The sequence below is a fragment of the Mobula birostris genome, chromosome 32 (assembly GCF_030028105.1).
Source record: "Mobula birostris isolate sMobBir1 chromosome 32, sMobBir1.hap1, whole genome shotgun sequence".
NCBI lineage: Eukaryota > Metazoa > Chordata > Chondrichthyes > Myliobatiformes > Myliobatidae > Mobula > Mobula birostris.
Genome location: NC_092401.1, coordinates 26,614,497 through 26,641,739, shown reverse-complemented (window position 1 = coordinate 26,641,739; position 27,243 = coordinate 26,614,497). Strand labels below are relative to the sequence as shown.

The window sequence follows — 27,243 nt, the reverse complement described above, 5'->3', positions numbered from 1 at the left end:
TCAAATAACTACCTGTTACAACAGTGATCTGCACAAGATCCATGAAGGGGATGAGCTCCAGCAGCGGAAGACCACAAACATACACTCAGTGGCATCTTCATTAGGCACAGAAGGTACCCAAAAAAGTTGCCACTAAGTCCATAAGTGAGTTTTAAGGGCAGATAATTTGTTAGGAGGGATAACAACTACTATTTATTTTACAGAACACACTTTTCTCAAAGTCACCAAGGCCTTGCTTGGCTGGTGGGGAAGGGGTCTTCCCATTGAGATGTTTCCTGTATGCCCAGTCCATCACTCAAGCAGTACACTACTGAGGGAAAACCGTAATGGGGATAGGCATTTTCTTACCACTTTGCGTAGTGTGAGTTTGTGAAGAGGCAACTTTCACCATTTGTTTTAATGACTATAATAAAACTCAACTTCACACATTGACTGTGAATATAAGAATGAAAAGGCATTGCTCAATTTTTCTTGTACAATTTTATTATGAGTATTTATTTTGATATAAAAATACACACTTTTCTCAGATATTTCTATTCCAGTGGAAGGGCTGCCTTCCTCTACTGATGTAATATTTTGGTCTCCATCTCTTCCAGCGTATGGAGCTTGTTTAATATCCCACCCAATTTCCCGCAGTGCATCACTCCCTCAGAACTGCACTGAAATGTTGATACAGATGGTACGTCCAAGACTTTCCTGGATGCCAGGACCTCTGTCTTCAAGGCTAAAATACCAACTGGATCAAGCACATTGTATGAGTAATTGTCAAAGGAGCATCTTAGAAATCTAGAAACTTATAAAGGTGTCTTAGAGTCATATAAAATCATGAACAATAGAGATTGGGTAAATGCACACAGTCTTTTAAGTTTTTTTTTACACAGAGAATGGTGGGTACACGGAATGCACTGCTGGAGATGGTGTTAAAGACAGTACATTAGGGACATTAAGAAATTTCCCTCTTCCTTCAGTACATCCTTCCCTCAGAACTACACTGAAGTGTTCATACAGATGGGGATCACTTTTTTCTCTCACTCCCAACATCTGATTGACTGCGGTTCAAATGCCCAAGTGACTCACAGAAGTCGGCGAGTGCATTAAAAAGCAGCGATTTGCAGTAGTTTCGGTGTTTGAACAGCAGCCAATCAGAAATTGGGATTCATTAGCAAGGGCAAATAAATATAAGAAGGGGCAAGCGGAGTGGCTTTTGTTGGAGTGGGCGGTGATAGAGTGGGGATCTTGAGGCTTTAGCTCCTCAAGGCTTCAAAGAGGAGAGGCTTGAGTGAGAAAAGGTGAAAAACTGCCAGTAGATTTTTGTTTATTGTTTCCTTCTTTCTAATTGCACAGTTAGAGCAGTAGGGATGCCAAGCAAGATAGTTAAATGTTTTTCTTGTGGGATGTGGGAAGGCAGGGAGACTCCAGTTTACCTGATGACTTCACCTGCAAGAAGTGCATTCAACTGCAGCTTCCAACAGACTAAGTTAAGGAGTTGGAGCTGGAACTGGATGAACTCTGGATTATTCAGAAGACTGAGGGGATGGTAGTCAAGACATAGAGGTGTTATGTCATCAGCAACAATGAATATAGAATTGAGTCAGGTTTTATAAACAAACATAAACATTTATTAAACTCTGCTCAACAATAGTGAAAAGTATTCAAACGACTAACTTAACCGGAAGTTAAGTGCCTTACGGCAACTCTGGAACAGTTCTTAAAGTGGTAAATTCGAACACAGTCTTAAAGTGGTAAATTTGAAAGTCCAAGTGATTTATACAGTCAGTAAGGAGGGACTTCTCTGGAAATGGATTTCTTCAAAGACGTGATGTTACTGCTGATCCCGTCCAAAGGATTCACGACAAAGGAAATAAAACGGCTTAAAGGAACTGACCTTTTTCCTGGATGGTGGACACTGCACAAACCTTCCTGATCTTGCAGGGGCTATCTCAGATGCAGGCCACTATTCCTGAATGAAGATTCAATAAGGTAGATCCTTTATGAAACTGCCGAACAACACCAACTTTACTCAATCCTCCGGGTTCCCGTACTTTGGTAAGGTCTTCACTTTCCAATACTAGACTGTAAAGGTAAATCAAAGGTGTAACACACAAAAACTGGCAGTGATTGGCGAAACTGCCGGCACAGGGATTTTACCTTACAATAGAAAGTACAACTCCACTTTAAAACGAAACTGCTTGATGAGGCGAATATGCAGCATAGTGACGTAACTGACGAACTAAAACTGCGTAACAACAGGGTTTCCCTTTTATATACCTGTAGGGAACATGTCATCACGTGACCTCACACTGGCGGGAAAATTACATCACCCCACCATCACAAGACCATTACAATATGCTGACAAGATACTCAATTATATCATGGTCATAAGACAGTCACAAGAATCCCATGAGATATGTAACAGAGGTTATGCCCAAGGTGCAGGACACAAGTAAGTGGGTGACAATCAGGAGGGTCAAAGGGGTGCAGTGTAGATACCCCTGTATCCATTCCCCTCAGCAACAGGTATACCACTTTGGATACTGTTTGGGGAGATGACCTAGCAGAGGAAAGTCATAGAGGTCAGGTCTGGCTCTATGGCTCAGAAGGGAAGGCGGGGGTAGCAGGCGGGCTGTGGTGATAGGGGTTCAATAGCTAGTGGAAAAGAAAGGAGATTCTGTGCACAAGAACAAAATTCCTGGATGGTATGTTGCCTCCCGGGTGCCAGGGTCTGGGATTTCTCGGATCGAGTCCTCAGCATTCTTAAGTGGGAGGATGAGCAGCCAGAGGTCATAGTCCTCAATGGCATAAGTAGGAAGAGAGATGAAGTTCTACAAAGTGAGTTCAGGGCATTAGGTGCTAAGTTGAAGAGCAGGACCTCCAGGGTTATGATCTCAGGATTGCTCCCCATGCCACATGCTAGTGAGACCAGAAATAGGAAGATCATACAATTTAACACATGGCTAATGAGTTGGTGTAGAAGGGAGAGCATTTGATTTTTGGATCATTGGGCTCACTTCCAGGAAAGTTGAGGCCTGTACAAAAGAGATTGTTTGCACCTCAAATGGAGGGGGAACTAATATCCTAGCAGGAAGGTTTGCTAGTACTGCGGGTGGCGATGGGGGTGAGGAACCAGAGTGTCAGAACAGATAGAGGAGTGGTTATAGAGACATGTTGTTAAGTCAGGAATCAAAAAGTTGAGCATGGTGGAGCTAACATTCTGAATTGTGTATATTTCAGTGCAAGATGTAGGTAAGGCAAATGAGCTGAGTCCATGGAATTATGATATTGTAGCTACTAGAGAGACTTGGTTGCAGGAGGGACAGGACTGGCAGCTCAATATTCAGCGGTTCTTTTGTTATAGATGTAATAGAGCATGAGGCATTAAAGGGGAGTGGTGGTGTTACTAGTCAGGAAAAAATGTCGCGGCGGTGCTCAGTCAGGACAGACTTGGAGAACTCGTCTAGTGAGGCTTTATGGGAGGAACTGAGGAATAAGAAAGGTATGACCACGTTAATGGGGCTATATTATAGTACACCTAACAGTCCACGTGATTTAGTGGAACAAATTTGTAGAAAGATTGCAGACTGTTGTAAGAAACAGAGGTTGTGATAGTAGGTAATTTTAACTTTCCACTTATTGACTGGGACTCCCATTGTAAAAGGATTAGATGGGATATTTTGTCAAATGTGTTCAGGAAAGTTTCCTTAATCTATACATTGAAGTACCAACGAGAGAGTGTGCAATTTGCCATCTCCTATTACAAAATGAGGGTTAGGGTTACCCTAACCCTAATGCGAGGGCAAATGACAGAAGTTTGTTTGGGGAACCACTTTGCATCTAGTGATCATAATACCATTAGTTTCAAGGTAATTTTGGAAAAGGATATATCTAGTCCTCAGGCATTAAGAAGATTGGTCAAGAACATTTCATTGCTTGGCATTTAAGATTAGGTAGTAAATTGGGTTAGACATTGGCTGTGTGAGAGAAGCCAGAGAATGTTTGTAGATGGTTGCCTCTCTGACTGGAGGCCTGTGATTGGTCGAGTGCCACAAGGAATACAGGTCCATAATTCCTTGAAAGTGGTATCACAGGTAGATAGGGTGATGAGAAAGTTTCTGGCCCATTGGCCTTCATAAATCAAAATATTGAGTACAGGATTTGGGATGTTGTGTTGAAGTTGTAAAAGACGTTCCTTCCTTGCTTCCTTGCGCCCTTAACATCTGGTGGAGTCATCGGGGCGCCGTCATGACAAGCTTTACACCAGTTTTCCATCTGTCGTGGTTGTGTGCCAGAGCCTGGGTTACCCAAAGTGTTTTCCCTGTCCATTCTTTAATGTTGTCTGTCCATCTTTTCCTCTGTCTACCTCTCCTTCTTTTTCCCTCCACAGTTCCTTGTAGAATGGTCTTTGCAAGGCCACTGGATCTTGTTACGTGGCCATACCATCTCAGCTTTCTTTTCTTCACCGTTGTGAGAAGGTTTTCATGGGGGCCAATGTGGTGCTGGATGGTCTTGTGGGCCTGCTCGTTTGTGATGTGGTCCAAGTATGAGATGCCCAATATGTTGCGATAGCATCTCATTTCCAATGCCTGTAGCTCTGCTGCGAGGGTCCATGTCTCACATGCGTACAGGAAGATGGAGAATACCAATGCACGCAGGAGTCTGATCTTGTACTTCATGGTGATGTTGCTGAGGCCTAATATGTAGTATTGTGTGCAGTTTTCCTGTGTACAGGAAAGATGTAAATAAGATTAAAAGAGTACAGGGAAACTTTACTAGGATGTTGCTGGGATTGAAGGACATGAGATTGAATAGATTAGAACTTCGTTCCCTAGAACGTAGAAGATTGAGGGGAGATTTGATAGAGGTATACAAAATTATGAGTGGTGTAGATTGGGTAAATGGAAGCAGGCTTTTTCCACTGAGATTGGGTGGGACTAGAACTAGTGGTCATGGGGTGGAAGGTGAAGTGTTTAGGGGGAACATGAGAGGAAGTTTCTTCACTCAGAGGGTAGTGAGAGTGTAGCATAAGCTGCCAGCGATTTTGATTTAAATTTCAACATTTAAGAGGAGTTTGGGAGGGGCATGGAGGAATTTGGTCTAGGTGCAGGTTGATGGGACCAGGTAGTTTAAATGTTTCAGCATGGATTAGATGGGCCAAAGGGCCTGTTTCTGTGCTGTAGTTTTCTATGACTATTCTTAGATAGGCTCCTATTTGAAAGAAAAATAGAGGGCTATGTGGAAGGGAAGATTTGATCGATCTTAGAGTAGTTTAAAAGGTCAGCACAACTTTGTGGGCCAAAAAGTAAAAAGAAAAACTGAGGAATGTCTGGCTATCCACACAATAAATTAATCCACTGTTTGTATATTTTTTCTGGATGTGAATATTGTTCTAAATGAGAAATTTTAAAGTGATGAAAGCCCACACCACAGCAAATTCCAATTACATGCAAATGTATATGGCAACTAAAGTTGTCCTTGATACCCGTCTATCCCCTGCCTATCTAAATGCATCTTACATGTTGCTATCGTATCCGTTTCCACCATCTCCCCTGTGTTATGCACCTACCACTCTCTGTGTGTGAAAATAAATGACACCTCTTTGTGTTGGTGAAGAAACAGAGCAGGTGTTTTATCATTGGGTTTAGAATGAGTCGGCTTTGAGCTGATGACTAGTCTGCACTGAAAAGCAAGATGTTCAGCAAGATGAACATCTGGAAATACTTATTGCTGATTAAACATTTTTGGAGTATCTGGTCTGCAGATTCTGGGAAAACGTTCCAGCAAATAGATAATGAAAATAAATTGTGTAGGAAGATGGGCAGACATGGCAGAATTTGAACAATGTTGTAGCCACATGCTGGACACAATTGGTTTACTGACTAGGCTCATAATCCAGATGTCTGGGCTGATGCTCCCCACCCTGCCATAGCAATGTGAGAATCTTATTTAAAGTTTTCTTTAAATCTTTGAAAGGAAAAGCTGGCATTCATACAGGTGGCATGGTAGCACAGCAGTTCGTGCAACACCAGTATAGTGTCAGCGACCCTGGTTCAACTCCAACTGCAGTCTGTAAGAAATTTTTACACTCTCCGCGTGACAGCATAGGTTTCCTCTGAGTGCTCTGGTTTCCTCACATATTTCAAAGATGTCTAGGTTAATAGGTTAATTGGTCACATGGGTATAATCAGAATCAGGTTTAATATCACTGGCATATGTTGAGAAATTTGTTGGTTTGCGGCAGCAATTGAGTCCCTCCGTTGGTCAGGGTTGACCATGGATGTTGCAAACCAGCTGTCTACGTGATATGAAAGCCAGTGCGTAAGGCACGGCAGTACAATATGGGGAGCAAGCTGCTGCACGTTAAGCAGGCTCACCCTCTCCACCCAGCAGATTAATCCAAAGGTACTGCAGAAACCGATACAATATAGCACCAACGGTATCGCAGCAATTGCCAATCAATGTTGAACTCAATGTGTGACTGCCTTAGGAACTCCAGTTCTGGGTTTTCCCTTGGGGTTTACTCTTGAAGCCTTCCCCACGATTGGGTATAACCACAAGGCAGTGGAGGTTTGAGAACACAGTTTTCCTTCTCCTAGAGGAGCTGCCAATCACGGCCTCATCTGCCCAAAGCAACTTGTTTAAAGGTGCTAGTAATCCGCTTTTGCCCCTTCGCCTGTCAGTAGAGATAGTTCCACAGGGCTTTGTATGTCCTGGCCACACATGAAGGCCAGGAGCTGCACTTGGTTGTTAGAAGCTCTTTGAGATGCACAATATTGGGAGCATTTAATAGGTAGTGGGAACCTATCCCCACTACCTCCCCTGGCTATAACAACCCACATGGCAATGCATTCTAATATAAAAATTATAAATTACAGTAATAACAATATATGCAAATATTAAATAAGTGCAAAAAGAAAGCAAAGAAATATCTAATGAAGTAGTATATATGGGTTCAGTGTCCATTCAGAAATCTGATAATGGAGAGGAAGAAGCTATTTCTGAAACATTCTATGTGTCTTTATGCTCCTCTGCCTCCTCCCTGTTGGCAGCAATGAGAAGAGGGCATGTCCTGAGTGTTGGAGGTCCTGAAGAGATTTGAGACGTCGCCTTTTGAGGGTGTTCTTGATACTGGGGAGGCTTGTCCCCATGATGAAGCTGGATGAGTTTACAACTTTGCACCTTTCTCTGATCCTGTGTAGTGAGACCCTTCCATACCTGATGGCGATGCAACCAGTTGGAATGCTCTGCATGGTACATCTGTAGAAATTTGTGAGCTTCTTTGGTGATATACTAATTCTGCTCAAACTCCTAATGAAATATCACCGCTGTTGTATATTCTTTGTAACTGCATCAATATGTTGAGTACAGGATAGACTTTCAGAGATGTTGGCTCCCAGGAACTTGAAAATGCTCACCGTTTCCCCTGTTGGTCCCTCAATGCAGACTGGTGTGTGTTCCCTCGATTTCCCTGTCCTGAAGTCCAAAATCAATTCCCTGGTCGATCTGAGACTGAGTTTAAGGTTGATCTATCTCACTCCTGTACACCTCATCATCACCACCATCTGAAATTCTGCCAACAGTTGTGTCCTTGGCAGTTTATAGATGACATTTTAACAGTGCCTAGCCACACAGTCACGGTTGTAGAGAGAGTAGAGCAGTGGACTTAGCATGTATCCTTGAGGTGTGCCAGTGTTCATCGTTATCGAGGAGGAGATGTTATTCCCAATTCCTATTGACTGACTATGATCTCTCAATAAGCAAGGATCCAGTTGCAGAGGGAGCTATAGAAGCCTGGGTTTTGGAGCTTGATGATTAGAACTGGGGTCTGATGAGCTGTAATCAATAAACAGCAGCCAGATGTAGGTATGGCTGTTGTCCAGATAATCCATGGCCAGGTGGAGAGCCAGTGAGATTAAATCTGGTGTAGATCTGTTGTGGTGATAAGCAATCCTCCATACTCCATATCCTCCAGTGCCTGCCTGACGTTGCCCAGAGGAGGATTGGGCACTGCTACAGGATGATAGTGGAGAACACCCGTGGTAAATAAGATGGATAACACTTGACCACTAGATGTTCCAAGTTGGATGACCAGGATTGTGACAGAACTGCCATGCCTGTGCACCACAAAGAGTTAATCACAATACATATGTACTCCACCTCTTTTACCTTTAAAAGACCTAGTTGTCCTGTCTTTTCAGTTGGACAGTGTGGGGTTGTTGGGCTGGTAGGGCCTGTTGCCATTTTTTATATCTAAAATAAATAAAAATAAAATATAACTGACTGGTGATTAAGGATCAACTTTATTCACCATATACATTTACATGTATTAGTAAGGGCCTGACATGCAACAAGGACAACAGCATTCAACAATAATAAAGAATTATATAAAAAGTATAGAGGTTAAAGTATGCATATGGAATAAAAAGTGCATAAATAGCAGTTTAAGTTTGTAAACTTTTTGGTAGGAAAGTTGCCATCTGTGCCTGTCCCAAAAGGCTCACCTCATGTAGGTTACTGGTAGCTTAAACTGCAGCTTCTTCTATGACCTACTTCAGTAAGTCATTAATACATTCCACTAATTTCCATTTTATATGTTCATGATCTGGATGATGGAATTTTTGGCTTTGTGGCCAAGTTTACAGACTATACAAAGATGTATAGAGGGGCAGGTAGTATTGAGGAAGCAAGGAATCTGCAGAAGGGCTTGGACAGATTAGGAGAATGGACAAAGGAGTGGCAGATGGAATGCAGTGTAGGGAAGGTTATGGTCGTGCAAATTGGTAGAAGGAATAAAGATGAAGGCTAGTTTCTAAATGGGGCATAAGTTCAGAAATTGAAGTTACAAATGAATTTGCGAGTCTTAATGCAGGATTCCCTAAAGGTTAACTTGCAGTTTGAGTGGTAGTAAGGAAGGCAAATGCTTTCATTTTGAGAGAACTAAAATGTAAAATCAAGGATACAATGCTGAGCCATTGGTCAGACCAATTTTAGAGTATTGTGCCTGCTCTGGATCTCTTTATCGCTTCTTCTGCCTGCTCTGGATCTCCTTATCGCTAACTGCCGACGGGACACCAACCGTCTCGACTTCACCGCATCTTGTCCCCATTCCAACCTCACTCCTTCGGAACGCTCTGCTCTCCACTCCCTCCGCACTAATCCTAACCTTATTATTAAACCCGCCGATAAGGGGGGGTGCTGTTGTAGTCTGGCGTACTGACCTCTACCTTGCCGAGGCACAGCGACAACTCGCAGATACCTCTTATTTACCCCTCGATCGTGACCCCACTAAGGAGCACCAGGCCATTGTCTCCCACACCATCACCGACTTTATCCGCTCAGGGGATCTCCCATCCACTGCTACCAACCTTATAGTTCACACACCTCGCACTTCCCGTTTCTACCTCCTACCCAAGATCCACAAACCTGCCTGTCCTGGCCGACCTATTGCCTCAGCTTGCTCCTGCCCCACCGAACTCATTTCTGTATACCTCGACACGGTTTTATCCCCCCTTGTTCAATCCCTTCCTATCTATGTTCATGACACTTCTCACGCTCTTGAACTTTTCGAGGATTTTAAGTTCCCTGGCCCCCACCGCTTTATTTTCACCATGGATGTCCAGTCCCTATATACTTCCATCCCCCATCAGGAAGGTCTCAAAGCTGTACGCTTCTTTTTGGATTCCAGACCTAATCAGTTCCCCTCTACCACCACTCTGCTCCGTCTAGCGGAATTAGTCTTTACTCTTAATAATTTCTCCTTTGGCTCCTCCCACTTCCTCCAAACTAAAGGTGTAGCTGTGGGCACCCGTATGGGTCCTAGCTATGCCTGCCTTTTTGTTGGCTTTGTGGAACAATCTATGTTCTGTGCCTATTCTGGTGTCTGTCCCCCACTTTTCCTTCGCTACATCGACGACTGCATTGGCGCTGCTCCCTGCACGCATGCAGAGCTCGTTGACTTTATTAACTTTGCCTCCAACTTTCACCCTGCCCTCAAGTTTACCTAGTCCATTTCCGACACCTCCCTCCCCTTTCCAGATCTTTCTGTCTCTGTCTCTGGAGACAGCTTATCCACTGATGTCTACTATAAACCTACTGACTCTCACAGCTATCTGGACTATTCCTCTTCTCACCCTGTCTCTTGCAAAAACGCCATCCCCTTCTCGCAATTCCTCCGTCTCCGCTGCATCTGCTCTCAGGATGAGGCTTTTCATTCTAGGACGAGGGAGATGTCTTCCTTTTTTAAAGAAAGGGGCTTCCCTTCCTCCACTATCAACTCTGCTCTTAAACGCATCTCCCCCATTTTACGTACATCTGCTCTCACTCCATCCTCCCGCCACCCCACTAGGAATAGGGTTTCCCTGGTCCTCACCTACCACCCCACCAGCCTCCGGGTCCAACATATTATTCTCCGTAACTTCCACCACCTCCAACGGGATCCCACCACTAAGCACATCTTTCCCTCCCTCCCCCCTGCATTCCGCAGGGATCGCTCCCTACGCAACTCCCTTGTCCATTCGTCCCCCCCATCCCTCCTCACTGATCCCTTACACTTCCTCCCTTACCACCATTCAGGGCCCCAAACAGTCCTTCCAGGTGAGGCAACACTTCACCTGTGAGTCGGCTGGGGTGATATACTGCGTCCGGTGCTCCTGATGTGGCCTTTTATATATTGGCGAGACCCGACGCAGACTGGGAGACCGCTTTGCTGAGCACCTACGCTCTGTCTGCCAGAGAAAGCAGGATCTCCCAGTGGCCACACATTTTAATTCCACATCCCATTCCCATTCTGACATGTCTATCCACGGCCTCCTCTACTGTAAAGATGAAGCCACACTCAGGTTGGAGGAACAACACCTCATATTCCATCTGGGTAGCCTCCAACCTGATGGCATGAACATCGACTTCTCTAACATCCGCTAATGCCCCACCTCCCCCTCGTACCCCATCTGTTACTTATTTTTATACACACATTCTTTCTCTCACTCTCCTTTTTCTCCCTCTGTCCCTCTGAATATACCTCTTGCCCATCCTCTGGGTCCCCCCCCCTTGTCTTTCTTCCCAGACCTCCTGTCCCATGATCCTCTCGTATCCCTTTTGCCTATCACCTGTCCAGCTCTTGGCTCCATCCCTCCCCCTCCTGTCTTCTCCTATCATTTTGGATCTCCCCCTCCCCCTCCAACTTTCAAATCCCTTACCCACTCTTCCTTCAGTTAGTCCTGACGAAGGGTCTCGGCCTGAAACGTCGACTGTACCTCTTCCTACAGATGCTGCCTGGCCTGCTGCGTTCACCAGCAACTTTTATGTGTGTTGCTTGAATTTCCGGCATCTGCAGAATTCCTGTTGTTAGAGTATTGTGAGCAGTTTTGAGCCCCATATGTAAGAAAGGACTGGGGAGAGTCCAGAGGAGTTTTATGAGGAGAATGGAAGGGGTAATGTATGAGAATCATTTTAATAGCTCTGGGCCTGTACTTGCTGGAGTTGAAAATTACTGAATATTGAACAGCATAGATAGATTGGATGTGCAGAGAATGTTTTCAGTACTGGGAGAGTCTAGGACCAGAAAGCACAGCTTCAGAACAAAAGATGTCTCTTTATAAAAGAGATGAAGAGGAATTCTTTTAGCTGGAGGGTGGTGAATCTGTGGAATTCATTACCACAAGGGGCTGTAGAGGCCAAGTGAATTTGTATATTTATAGTGGATGTTGATAGGTTCTTGATTAGTAAAGACTTCAAAGGTTATGGGATGAAGGCAGGAAAATGGGGTTGAGAAGAAAAATAAATCAACCATGATCAAATGGTGGAGTAGTTTTGATGGGCTGAATTGCCTAATTCTTTTCCTATACCTTACGTTCTTATCTGTAATGTGATCTTGGTCAACTTCCTTGGTCACAGAAGCAGAAGTGACTGGATAGTTTCCTGCATTACTAAAACATTCCCAATTTGCTGTTTGAAAAGCTTGCTCAAGATACTTGAATACATGTGTACACAGATCAGTCTTCCATTGAGGAGTCTGCTGAGGGTTGCGGACTCACCGAGGTCAATCATGGGTACTAGCCTCCTCATAATTGAGGACCTGCAAAAGGCGGCATCCCTCATTAAGGATCCCCACCACGCAGGACATGCCCTCTTCTTACTGCTACTATCAGGGAGAGAAGTACGAGAGCCTGAAGACACACTCAGCATTTTAGGAACAACTTCTCCCCCTCTGGCATTAGATTTTTGAATGGTCAATGAACCCATGGCCACTACCTCACTATGTTTGCTCTCCTTCTGCACTAGCACTACTTACTTATATTGAGAGATATTATGTTGTACGAGGGATGATTGATAAGTTCATGGCCTAAGGTAGAAGGAGTCAATTTTAGAAAACCTAGCACATTTATTTTTCAACATAGTCCCCTCCTACATTTACACACTTAGTCCAGCAGTCATGGAGCATACGGATCCCTTCTTTGTAGAAGTCGGCGTCTTGGACCTCCAGAAGTGGGCCACAGCAGGGGTGATTTTTAAGTTCGTGGCCTACAGTAGGAGATGAGTTATTAACTTCAACTTTCTGCATAGTCACTCAAAGAGTTGAACTGCACGTGCATGTAATGAGAGCTGTATAACTCATCTCCTTCTACCTTAGGCCATGAACCTATCAATCACCCCTGCTGTGGACCACTTTTGGAAGTCCAAGACGCCGATTTCTACGAAGAAGGGATCCGTATGCTCCATGACTGCTGGACTAAGTGTGTAAATGTAGGAGGGGACTATGTTGAAAAATAAATGTGCTAGGTTTTCTAAAATTGACTCCTTCTACCTTAGGCCACAAACTTATTAATCACCCCTCATAATTTATAGTATATTTAATGTACGTATGGCACTGAACTGCTGCTGCAAAACAATAAATTTCACAACATATGCCAGTGATAATAAACCTGATTCGGATTCTGCAGTTTATCTTGCTTTCCTCTTGTGCTCAGTTCTCTTCAGTCTCAGAGAGACCAACTGCGATGTACAGTATAAGATCACAAAACGTAAGATCATAATTAGCCCGTTCAGTGTCTGCTCCACCATTCCAGCATGACTGATTTATTTTCTTATCAACTCCATTCTCCTACCTTCTCCCTGTAACCTTTGTTGCCCCAAGTAATCAAGAACCTATCAACCTCTGCTTTAAATATACCCAATGATTTGGCCTTCAGACCTATCCCTGGCATTGAATTTCACAGATTCACCACTCTGGTTAAAGAAATTTCTCCTTACGTCCAGTATAACTGTACTAGAAAACCTGTCAGTTTTCTGAGAAAAGGTCAGATGCAATCTATACAAGGATTCTGGAGATGCGTCTGCTGTGTTTGACTTTTCCTACTAGATGTACAATCCAAATGTCATGAACATCAAAAGGTCAAGCCGATTTCAGACTTGACCCCTTTCTACCCCACTGACTTCAGTGCCTTGTCCTGTATTTAATCCCTCCGCCATTGTCAATCATGCCTTCAACTGCCATTTACTCTGTAAATTATTTCCATAACCTCTCCATAGTCTACACAGGCAGAGTGTACCACCTGTGGGGGGGGGGCACATGAGTGTCAACAGCCCTTTTGGTTTTAAGGTAACACGCAAAGTGCTGGAGGAACTCAGAAGGTCTGGCAGCATCTGTGGAAAGGAATAAAGAGTTGATATTATGAGCTGAGATTCTTCATCAGGACTGGAAAGGTAGGGGGAAGGAACCAGAGTAAGGTCATCGGTTTATTTGTTTTAAGGAATGTAATGCAGTTCTACTTAAAATGTTGACAATCAGTGTAAGATTGAAAAGGCATTTCATAGTTTATTCTTGTGAATATCTTTTTTAAATTATGAAGAGTTTATTTTTTACATGGTAAAGAATTTAAGCAGGCAGAACAGACAGCAGAGCCCCATTGAATCACTGTCTGTCAATGCATAATTGAGACAAAAGGCAGGAAACTTCACAGATAAACACAAAGAACAAAAGCCTTACAGGAGTGCCGTAGATGGCAGTCACTTCTTCCCCTGTTTGTCAGTCTTGTTCTTTGGAATAAGTGACTGGTTTTACCCACTGTTGTCCCTTGATAATGTGAATCTATGAAGTTGTATTGAGTTGCACTTGCCAGTACGTGAATTAAACACAACAGATCCCCCCCCAAACACAATTTGAAATCTACAACATAGATACTCAGCATACAAACATTGAATCAGAATCAGCTTTATCGTCACTAATGTATATTGTGAAATTTGTTGTTTGGCCTCCACAGACGTCTGTGGCAATGATTTCTACAGAATCACCATCCTCTAAAGGAAATTCGTCGTCTTCTCTGCTGTAAAGGGATTGCCTTGTATTTTGAAGCTGTGTCGTCTAGTCCTAGACTCCCCACTATAAGAAGCATTGTCTCCGTATCCCCTCTATCTGGGCCTTTCAATATTTGAAAGGTTTCAATGAGATCCACTCTTGTTCTTTCTAAACTCCAGCAACTGCAGACCCAGAGCCATCAAATACTCCTTGTATGTTAACCCTTTCATTCCCATGATCATTCTTGTGTTAGAGTAAAATCATGAGGTAGTGTTCATGGGCCATTCGGAAATATGATGGTGGAGGAGAAGATGCTGTCCTAAAATGTTACTTGTGTGTCTTCAGGCAGCTGTACCTCCTCTCTGATGGTAGTAATTAGAAGGGGGGATGTCCTGGGTGGTGGGCTTCCCTTATGCTGGATGCTGCCGTGAGGCATTTGAAGATGTCCTCAGTGGTGGGCAGGCTAATCCCCATGATGAACTTGGCTGCGTTTCCAACTCTACAGCTTTTTCCTATCGTATGTATTGGCCCCTCTATATCAGTCAGAATGCTCTCTACAGTACATCTCTTCAAACCGCTAATGAAATGTAACCACTAGAATCCCAATGATCAGTCAGTACACACAAGAAACAGCCTCTCTTCCATGGACTTTGTATGTACTTCTCACTGCTTCAGTAAAGACCCCACCCAGCCCTGACATTCTCTCTTCTTCCCTCTCCCATGAGGCAGAAAGTAGAAAAGTCTGAAAGCACTTCCCACCAGACTTAAGGGAAGCTTCTATTCCACCTTCAAAAGGCTCTTGACAGACCTCTTGTCCAATAAGATGGACTCTTGAACTCACAATGTACCTCGTTACCATTTAGCATTTTATCACTTTCACTTTCGAGGACTCACTTTCAAGACACTACAGCACAACTCGTTCTCAATTTTATTTATTTATTTATTGTGGGTTTTTTGTAATTGGACAGCTTGTCTTAAGCAAATTGATTGTTTATATATCTTTACTTGTGTGTGGTATTTCATTGATTGTAGTGTCTCTGTTCTACTGTGAATGCAAGCAAGAAAATTAATCGCAGGTTTGTATATGGTGACAAATACATACTTCGATAATAAATTCACTTAGAACCTTATAATTTACCTGCACTGCACATTCTCTGTTGCTGTTATATTTTGTTATTGTTTTACCTCAATACCCTGTGTAATGACTTTGATCTGTATGAACAGTATGCAAGACAAGGTTTTTATTGTATCTTGGACAATGTGACAATAGTAAACCAATTTCAATACTTTCAGTATTATTCAATACTTTTTGACTGGATAGTTAACAGAAAGGGTCTCCTCAAAAGCTGCCAATCATTCAGGTGGACGGAAGCCAGAGAATCAACCTATGCTTCATAATTCTTAAAGAAACTATTGAATACTGTGATCTCATAATTGAAGGGAGCCGCAAACCGATCTCTCAGCTTTCGTTTATTTTGAGAATTGAACCAAATTGTGGGCCTCCACAGATTTTATGTTTTAATTGCTGTTTCATGTTCCTGCTAACCTGCAATTACCCCATTAAATGCACTTAAACGTTATCTACAAATTTAATTCCATACATGTTTTATTGCCACAAAGCCAAAAGAATTGAAAGCAGAGTGAAATTAAAGGATTATTCTGTGCGTGGACGTGCACAAAAAGAAAAGGCCTTGAGAGATGTATTTAGATTAGGAAACCAACACTGGTGTATGGTGCCATAAAATGTGCAGGGAAAGAATTTAAGACACTTCAGGCCAACAACAAATATCAGAGAACCACAACTGAGAGCTCATTATTCTGACAGTACAGTAATGACATTGCGGGCTATACCGAGCACAGTAGAACATAAAACTTAGAACATTACATCATAGTACAGACCGTTCGACCCACAATGTCGTGCCAATCTTTTAATATACTCCAAAATCAATCCAAGTCTTCCCTCCCACTTAACCCTTCATTTTTCTATCATCCATGTGCCTATCTAAGAGTATCTTAAATGCCCCTAATGTATTTGTCTCTACTGTCACCCTGGCAGCACATCCCATGCACCAACAACTCTTTCTTTTAAAAAATACTTAGCTCTATAATTTCCTCCAATTACCTTAAAATTCAGCCTCATAACAGCCATTTTCATCCTGGGAAAAAGTGTGGCAGTCCACTCGATCTATACCTCTTATCATCTTTTATTTCTTATTGAGTCACCTCTCGACCTCCTTTGCTCCAAAGAGAAAAGTCCTAACTTGCTTAACCTATCCTGATAAGGTGTGCTCTCCAATCCAGTTAGTAACTTGGTAAATTTCCTCTGCACCCCTCTCTAAAGCTTTCTATAATGAGGAGATCAGAAGTGAACACAATATTCTGTGTGGTCTAATCAGATTTATAGAGCTGCAACATTACCTCAATTCTCTTGAATTCAATCTGCCAGCAGGTAAAACAAACCATACGCCTCCTTAACAACCCTATCAATTTCTGCAGCAACTTTGACCCCAGGATCCCTCTGTTCCTCCACACTGCTAAGAATCCTGCCATTATCCCTGTACTTTGCCTTCAAATTTGACTGTCCAATGTGAATCGTTTCACACTTGGCTCTTTTGTACCTGTGATCGGCTCATAATTTTTATCCCTTCTTTCATAGCTATAATGCTTCAATTCAGTATAAAATCAATACTGAGAGAGTGCTGCTGTGTCAGAAATTTTGTCTTTTCAGATCAGATGCTTTTTGTCTAATTGTTCTGTAACTGCAACACTCTGTTTTCTTATTACAATGTATGGGGGGGGGGGGCGGGTAAAGATAAGTATTCCTGCTCCTATGTCTTATGTTGATATAGTAGAATGGGGTTGAGGGAGATAATAAATCTTGCCATGATGGAATGGCCTTATTCTGCTCCTGTAGCTTATGGATGTCAGAGGTAGTTTTTTTCACACAGACAGTGGTGGGTTCATGGAATGCAGCGACATTTAAGAGACTCTTAGATCTCCTCGAGATGCAGCACAGAACGTGATAGGAAGTCATTCCTGCCTGTGGCCATCAAACTTTACACCTCCTCCCCTGGAGGGTCAGACACCTTGAGCCAATAGGCTGGTCCTGGACCTATTTCATAATTTGCATATTACTATTTAACTATTTATTACTATTTTCTACTACTATTCTATTACTATTTATTATTTCTATGACTATTACTATTTACTATTTACTAATAGTAATATTACTATTACTATTTCTATTACTTCTTATTATTTATGGTGCAACTGTAACGAAAACCAATTTCTCCCGGGATCAATAAAGTATGACGATGACATGGATGATAGACAAATGGAGGGCTATGTGGGAGGGAAGGGTTAGATAGATCCTGGTGTAGATTAGAGGGACGGCATAACATTGTGGGCCGAAGAGCCTGTGTTCTCCTGTTCTATGTTCTATGTACCTCTGTATAATAATGTATGGAGTGAAGTGTCTGGATGACACATAAAACAAAAGCTCTTCACTCTATCTTGGTACATCTGATAATAATAAAACTAATCAATGATAACTCAAAGCCCTGTCTGACACTCAAGCAAAAAGTATTTTTGAGGATATTATCTACATGATATGTTTTTCAGCATCAATCCCTAAAATAACATCACCAAAACACTGTGTTTGGATAACCAATTTTTATTAATGCAGCACAGAAATCACCCTTTCCTATCCAGATGCATCCCGATCTGGCAACTGTTCTGCCTGAGATAACAAGAAACTGCAGAAAGTTGTGGACACATCACAGAACTAACTTCCCTTGTATGGACTCTATCCACACCTCTTAAAGATAAGATTAGCTTTATTTGTCACATGTACATCATAACATCAAGGTATAATACGTCATTTGCGTAAATGACCAACTTCGATAGCTTGAGGATGTGCTGGGGGCAGGCCACAAGTGTAGCCATGATTCTGATGCCAACATAGCATGCCCACAATATACTAACCCTTATTAATCCATTGTGTTTCGGATGTGGGAGGAAACCAGAGTATCCGGAGGAAGCTCACATGGTCATGGGGGGAATGTACAAACTTCTTACAGAAAGCGTTGGGTTTGTACAGGGGTCACTGCAGTGTAAAGCACTATGCTACCGTGTCGCATTTAGTGCTGCCTCTAATGCAACCAGCATAATCAAAGACCCTATCTACCCCAGACGTTCTCTCTTCTCCCCTCTCCCATCAGCCTGAAAGCACATATGCCATACTCAAACATAACTACTATCCTGCTGTTAGAAGACTATTGAGCAGTCCCCTTCAATAAGAAGATGGACTCTCGACCTCAGCCCACCTCTTCATGGCCTTGTACATTGTCTGCCTGCACTGCGCTTTCTCTATAGCTGTTACATTTTATTCTGTGTTCTGTTACTGTATTCTCTCGTACTACCTCAATGCCCTGATGTGATGAAATGATCTGCATGCAACACAAAGATTTTCGATGTTTGTTGTGACATGTGACATGATCAAACAATTTCAAAGTCAAAGTTCAAAGTAAATTTATTATCAAAGTATATGTATGTCACCATACATTACCTTGAGGTTCATTTTCTTGTGGACATTCACAGTAGATACAGAAAAAATACAATGGAATCAATGGAAAAAATACATACAGAAAGACTGGCAAGCAACCAATGTACAAAAGAAGACAAACTACAAATACAAACAATAAGCAAATAATAATAATAAATAAATAAATACTATTGAGAACATGAGTTGTACAGTTCTTGAAAGTGAGTCCATAGATTGTGAAATTTGCCTTCACGTTTGTGAAAACTTATTCTGTGAAAACGATCTGCTGTGTTGCCTCCATAAGTGCATCTTATTGTCTGCAGTGTATCCTGAGATTGTGACGGGCACCATGCAATGTATGTCATTCTCTTGTTCATTTGCCAGTGTTAAATTATAGGTTCATAGTGAGTTTGGTACACTCCCATCAGAGAGGAGTTTATATAGCATCCACACCAGGGCCACCAGACTCAAAAACGGTTACTTTCCCTATGCAGTGAGGATGATCACCTCCACTCACTAACCCACTTTATCATTGCCTGTCAGAATCATCTATGTACAGACACTCCTGTGCCTACTGTCACTTTATGGACAGCAATCAATTTATGAATATAAACTGTCTTATGTATTTATATTTATTGTGTTCTTTATTTTCTTGTATTTTTAAGCTGCATCAGATCCGGGCTAACAATTATTTCACTCCACTTCACACTTGTGTAGTGTAAATGACATTAAACAATCTTGAATCTTGAGAGATGCATGCGGCTCTGCCCTGAAGTACATTGCACAGAATGGTTACTAATCAGAGGAAATTTCATGGCAGTCAATATCAGTCTTTTATTATAGCCCATGTGTAATTATTATCCATCATTAGTTAATGCACAGTAGTAATTAATGACACAGTTTACACTGTTTGTTTGGATGCAAGCTACTGCCTCAAATGTCTAATTATTCAGTGGCAATCTTCTAACAGGCCAGATTTCTACTGGGAAAGGAGAGGGAGGGGGTACGAGCTCGTTGCAGATGGCGCTAGAATTGAGGAGTTTATACGTTCTCTCTGTGATCATGTGGATTTCAGTATTCTCCTACATTCCGAAGATGGTTAGGAGGTTAATTGGTCATTATAAATTGTCCTGTGATTAGGTTAGCATTAAGTAGGTGGGTTGCTGGGGTGGGGGCATGGCTCATTGAGCCGGTGGGGCCTGTTCCACACAGTACCTCTCAATAAAAATAAACTTCATTGAGAGCGTCTCACTGACGATAGCACCCTGCACTTACATAACTTCTTGAACATCGCTGATGGGAATTCAAAAGATTAGGACCCGCTTTGATGAAAGAATTACCAGTTGTAGGGAGAATATTTATAGAACTGCTTGTTTTATTATAACAGTGCCAGCAACATTATATTATCTTACATAAACATGCACCTCGCACTTTATGCCAACCAGTCAATGTTCAGACCATGCCACTCAGAGATTTGTACTAATATTGTTTTGTGACCATATGTGCTGGATTGTAACTATAAGTGCTATGTGTGATTATTTGTACTGTGTTTTGCACCTTGGCCCTAGAACAGTGGTTCCCAAAATGGTTGATATCACCCCCACCTGCCCCGCCTGGGCAGGTGAGAGTTTCTAAGTAGGCAATAAAAATAAAGGTGGTGGTGGACAGCTGAGGAATTACAGACTAATTTAAGAAAAGAATTACTTATTGTAAGTATTGATTCTCAGTGCCTCATAGTTGATTACAATGATCTCGTAATCACCTCATCTCTTGCTAACCCACCATTCTGTTAGTCTTTCCTTAAAGCACCTTCTAGACGTTGAAAAGTAATGTGACATTTCTATATTTGGCATATCATGAGAAATGTAGACTGAAGAAATCGTAAACACAACAAATTCTTCAGATGTTCGACATCCAAAGAAACATGCGCAACCTGCTGGAGGAACTTTGCAGGTCAGGCAACATCTATGGAAGTGAACAAACAACTGACATTTTGAGCCAAGACTCTTCTTTTGGCCTAGAAAGGAAAGGGAAGATGCCAGAATAAAAAGTGGGGGGAGGGTAAGAAAGATAGCTAGAAGGTAATAGGTGAAGCCAGATAAATAAAATCAAATCCCAAGCTCTCAATTCTTGACTATTTTGAGAACTTTGTATTGAGAATGGTGAACAGTTTGAGCACTTGCTGTTGCACACAGAAGACAGATGGCTCTCAAAAGGAAACTGACGAGATGCTTTTATGCACTTTTTGAAACGGATAAAATTCTTTCAAGATGCAAATTCTTCATTCAGTATTCAATAGAAGAATATTAGGCATGACATTGCTTATTTGTCAGAGTTATTCACAAAGTTTAATGAAATCAATCTTCAATTGCAAGGAAATGATGTGAATGTTACCAAAGTCAAATCAGTCATCTCCACATTTCTGTCCAAGTTAACCCTATTTACTGTCAGTGCAACATTGGCTGTCTCGAGCTTTTCCCATTTCCAAGCCTCCCTGAGTTGGAAGAGAAAGAAAGAATACGAGGTGATGATCTTCAAGTCTACTGTGCGCGCCTGGGTGTGCTGCATAAGGACATTTCAAAGAGAATTCAAGCTCTTCTCTGGATGCAAATTCCGGATTGGATAATAAATCCTTTCCTGAACACTTGTAGTGAGGAATTAACAGGAAGGATGGAGGAGGAACTGAATTTGCTACAAAATGACTTCGAACCAAAGCCAATGTTCCAAAAAATTCATATCAAGACTTTTGGTTGCAGAAAGAAATCTCTGAATGCTATTGTGCACTGTGGAAAAAGGTCAAGATGCTCTTTACTGCCTTTCTAACATCCTATTAATTGGAGCATGGTTTCAGTGCAGTCACTCAATTTCTTTCAAAGTGATGAAAATAGACTGCAAATTACATAACGTGGGAATCTGAGACTCCTGAGTGACATTCAGCCTGATGTTGAGAAGCTGATATCACTGCACCAAGCCCATCCATCTCATTGAAAGTTGAAAAAGCAATGAAGTAGTGAATAGTTGGACTACTAATTTCTGCTCTAAAATTGTTGTTGAAAATTGTTTTCATTTGTAATTAAATAAAGAAACTATTTTATTTATAGCTTTAAGTAGATTTGGATATTTTTGCAATTATTTGTCACTGCTTTGAATTTGCAGTTTCTATTTTCTTTCACTATGCATCATAAATCAAAATCTTTTTACAGTTTTTATATAATGGCAGGAAAAGGACAGGGGTGAGCTAGGGATGTGGTCTGTGAGCCAAGGGGGCAGTTTCCCAAAAAAAGTTTGGGGATCACTGTCCTAGAGGAACACTATTTCATTTAGCTGTATACACACGTATGTTTGAATGACAATAAACTTGAACTTGAAGTGGACATGAATAGTAATATCTGAATTAGAAGCATGTGAAGAGGGTTATAGAATATTTGACAGCTCTAGGCCCATACTTGCTGGAGTTCAGAGAATGCAGGTGGATCTTATTAAAACCTGTTGAATATTGAAAGGTCTAGATAAGGTTGATGTGGAGAAGATGTGTCCAATAGTAGCATTGGGTGAAGGATTTGTCAACAAAGCCATGCAACCAGAATTGAAACCCTGCTCAACCCATTGAACTGTCATGAATCCATGAACACTGCCTCATTATTTTGATTTTTTTTTACATACTTATTTATTTTGAACTTTAATGTAACTTTGTCTTTGTGCAGTACTGCTTTTGCAAATCAACAACTTTCACATCATTTGGAGTATTCTAGAATTCTGGCCACCTAGCTACAGGAAAGCTTGAAAGAGTACAGAAACAAATTACAAGGATATTGTCTGGACTTGAGAACCTGAGTTACAGGAATAGGTTGAATAGGTTAGAACTTTATTCATTGAGACAAATTTTTATAGAGGGTATAGATAGGGTCAATGCTTGTAGGTTTTTTTCCCCTCAAGTTGGTGAGACTAGAGCTAGAGGTCATAGGTTTAGGGTGAAAGATGAAATAGTTGAAGGGAACTTGAGGGAAATCTTTTTCACTCAGAGGGTAAACACAAGTGGGTTCTACAGATGCTAGAAATCCACAGCAACGCAGACAAAATGCTGGCGAAGTCAGCAGGTCAGACATGTCATCACTCAGCATGTCAACTAAGAAGAGGAATATGTAGTCAACTGTTTATTTCTCTCCATAGATGCTGCCTGAGCTGTTCCACCAGCATTTTATGTGTCACTTATACAAGGTGCAAGCGTGGAACAAATTGTCAGCAGACGTGGTAGATGGGGAGCAATTGTAACATTTAAGAGAAGTTTTGATAGATACATGGATGAGAGGGGTATGGAAGGCTATGGTTCTATTGCATGTAGATGGGACTAGGCAAAAGATCAAACAGCATGGACTAGGTGGGTAGAAGGGCCTGTAGCTGTACTATCATACTCTATAACTATATAGATAATAGTGCTCCAAATAGTTATTGTTACACTACAGTTATAGAGAATTCTATAACTTTAACTACTAAAGCAATCTATTAAGAAACTTCAACTCATTCAGAATGCTGCTGTTAGACTTTTAACTAAATCCAGGATGAGGGAGCACATCATTCCCATCCTACCACTCTACATTGTTGACTTTGATCTTTTAGAATTGATTTTCAAGTTATTTCACTTGTTTTTAAAGCTCTCAATGATCTGCGACCAGAGTACATCACAGAGTCGCTTTAGATTTGTAATCCTACTGGAGCTCTCCCATCTCTTCTGCCAGACTCTTAAATTTAAACAATATCGCTCAAAAGATAATTGGCAGATCAGCTTTATTTTAACTACATTTCTAAACTGTGGAACTCAATGCCTAAAACAATAAGGGATGCAGACTTTTAAATGCCAGCTCAAAACCTGTTTATTTAATCTTGCTTTTAACTAAAATCTTTTTGTTTTTTCCATTTTTTAATTTAACTACACTTTGAACTACATCGTTTGTATAAAAAGTGCTCCATAAATACTGTAAGGTATTATTATGTAGGTCTATATAGGACCGTGATAATGAACTTGATTCTGAGCTCCTCTGGCATACTGTTTGTTGTTTCCTTTCTAGAGCCCTGAAGTAGTCAATACAGAATAAATAATCACCTAGGGTCCAATAGCAGTTGCCATAGAGTGGCCAAGTGCTGTGTGACAGGACCTGACTTAGCTCTGAGGACCTCTGCTTCAAGGAGCCTGGTGGTTCTCAATATCGGATTCCAATGTGAGTAATGATCATTCTAAGAGAATTGGTAGAGCACTTAGATTGTATTGATGTGCAGAATTGTTGTTCCCTTTGTATTTTTCTTGTAGTTTGAATTTACAATGCTTTCTTGAATGCTTACATAATCACCTATTTAGTGTGAAGTTAGGCATCTGGATGATATGACCTATCCATTGGCATTGCTATTGCTGTGATGATGCTGTTCATGTTGGCCTCCTCCAGTACGCTGGTGTTAGTGCATCTTTCCTCTATCTGATCCTCAAACTATTTTGTGAGGAAATTTGCTGGTATTGTTCCAGGGCCTTCAGGTGCAGACTGTAGGTGATCCGTGAGTTACCTCCTTCCATTAATAACTGTACCACTATCTTGCACCAATTATTATTTCCTTGATCGATATTGAAAGGGAAACTTTACTCAGTGGGATTAGGTTCTTCTTTGGCTCAGCAGTCTCCCCAGAGTTGGGAGGGCTCATCCACAGTGTGAATAGTTTACACAGACTGATTCACTGTAAACATGGGTGTGGGAACCAATAATAGGCAAATAATGGTTAGCCCTTTACTGTCTCGTTAGGTCTGTGGCAGTCAGAGATGGCAATAAACGCCAATGTAGGACATAGAACATGGAAGAGTACAGCATGGTACAGGCCCTCTGGCCCACAATGTTGTACTGACCTTTTAACGTACTCCAAGATCAATTTAACTCTTCCCTCCCGCAAGGCCTTTCATTTTTCTTTCATCCATACAGCACATACTGGCATGACCAGTGACATCCCACCCTATGAATTAATTTTTAAAATGTGCAGTTCAGATCATTAATAACAAAGAAAGTGGGGAATCCTAGAGGATTTATTTGTCACTTGTGTACCAAAACATCAAAACACACAGTGAAATGCATTGTTTGTGTCAAATCAAATCAGTGCCGATTGTGCTGGGGCAGCCCACAAGTGTCACCACACTTTGGCACCAAATAGCATGCCACTCACTCACTGTTTTTGGACTGTGGGAGAAAGCCAGAGGAAGCCCATGCTGTAACAGGGAGAAAGCAAAAACTCCTTACAGATGGTGGTGGGAATTGAACCCAGATCGGTAACCACCGGCACTGCAAAACAATGTGCTAACCACCATTTGGCCATATCGCCCCTTCCTATGTCATTTATTACAACCTCGTTATCTCATTTGAGGAAAATTGGTGCCTCTACAGCTTTCATTTTTTCCTAATTTGTTTTGTAGTATATGCCAAATATTTTCTAAAAGATCAGAGCAGGCAGAAATTAGCCTGCAGTTGAAATTCGTATGGGCTATGCTTAAGACCAGTGGAACACTTCCTTTTAATTTCCAAAGCTGAGTTATCGCCAGACTGTAAGGAAAAAGTAGTTCACATATTGAGCAAGAAAGGTATCCAGGCAGGGGTTGGTGTCCGGTAGTTGGGTCTTTGTACTCTAGCCAAGTACGCACTTTATACTCTCCTCATCCATCCTCCAAATCCCTGCCCCGACAATCAGTCCCCTCCCCCCTTCCAAAGATCATTCTATTCTAATTATCTTTTATGAAGGATTTGAAGGGCTTTGATTTTAAATGGGCTTTTTCCTGTCACTTGCGCTTGTTTAGAAAGATTAAAGTCTTGTGTCAAAGATCACTGCTGTGGTCAAGCTAAGTGGAGGCACAAAGCAAAGGTAATGAATAGAGCAAAACGAGAGACATTCAGGATCAAAGGCTGGATCCTGTGAAGTGTGACAGGATCGGATTAGGGATTTGAAAATCACAGCTTTGCAAAATGGGGAGGGCATGATTCTGACTCCCTCCCAGCCCCCCGCAGAAGAAAAAGGAAACGCCATGAGATAATTATTTTGAACTCCCCACCTGTCACTGGATTAACAGGCAAGCACATGTGGGAGCCCAACAGAGAGCAAGAGGCAGAAGGGTTGACTGGAAGCTCGAATCTGCCAGCAATCTTTACTGCTGATGTGGCAAAGATCTTGCCACACTTCCATAAGCCTGAGTATGACACAAACGCAAATCTGATTGCCACTCGCTGCCATTTCTTTCTCAACACCTGCCAAGTGCAGGATGTTCTATCTCTGTAACTAATTTATTTAATAGAACTTGGATAAGGGAATCTAGACCATGGAGAATTGTTTCAAAATAAGGAGTTAACACAAAAAAGAATCCTGGAGGAACTTAGCAGGTCGGACAGTAACTTTGGAGGGAAATAAACTGTCCACTTTTCTTTATACTTTATATTTTATTGTCGCCAAACAATTGATACTAGAACGTACAATCATCACAGCGATATTTGATTCTGCGCTTCCCACTCCCTGAATTACAAGTCGATAGTAAATATTAAAAATTTAAATTATAAATCATAAATAGAAAATAGAACGTGGAAAGTAAGGTAGTGCAAAAAACCGAGAGGCAGGTCCGGACATTTGGAGGGTACGGCCCAGATCCGGGTCAGGATCCGTTCAGCAGCCTTATCACAGTTGGAAAGAAGCTGTTCCCAAATCTGGCTGTACGAATCTTCAAGCTCCTGAGCCTTCTCCCAGAGGGAAGAGGGTCAAAAAGTGTGTTGGCTGGGTGGGTCACATCCTTGATTATCCTGGCAGCACTGCTCCGACAGCGTGCAGTGTAAAGTGAGTCCAAGGACGGAAGATTGGTTTGTGTGATGTGCTGCGCTGTGTTCACGATCTACTGCAGCTTCTTCTGGTCTTGGACAGGACAACTTCCATACCAGGTTGCGATGCACCCTAGAAGAATGCTTTCTACGGTGCATCTATAAAAATTAGTGAGGGTTTTAGGGGACAGGCCAAATTTCTTTAGCTTTCTCAGGAAGTAAAGGCGCTGGTGGGCCTTCTTGGCAGTGGACTCTGCTTGGTTAGACCAAGTCAGGTCATTTGTGATATTGACCCCAAGGAACTTAAAGCTTTTGACCTGTTCCACTTGCGCACCACCAATGTAAATGGGGTTGTGCGGTCCGCTACTCCTTCTGAAGTCAACAATCAATTCCTTCGTCTTGCTGACATTGAAGGATAGGTTTTTCAGTCCTGATCATAAGACGTAAGAGCAGAATTGCCACAATAACTGGTCGTCTATGGCATTGTATTCCACAGATTCACCACCCTGTAACTAAAGAAATTTCTCCTCATCTCTGTTCTAAAGGGATGTCCTTGTATTCTGAGGCTGTGCCCTCTGGGTCTGGGC

General features: G+C 41.9%; 1 protein-coding gene across 1 annotated transcript in view; it reads left to right on the top strand.

Annotated features, from left to right (window-relative positions):
• Positions 1-660: 660 nt before the first annotated feature.
• LOC140191055 (zinc finger SWIM domain-containing protein 5-like) overlaps positions 661-27,243 on the top strand; it is a 171,751-nt gene continuing 145,168 nt past the window's right edge. The window contains exons 1-2 of the mRNA XM_072248130.1: positions 661-679; positions 23,897-24,046. The gene's annotated coding sequence lies outside the window, so the exon portion shown is untranslated. The remainder of the gene's footprint in view (positions 680-23,896; positions 24,047-27,243) is intronic.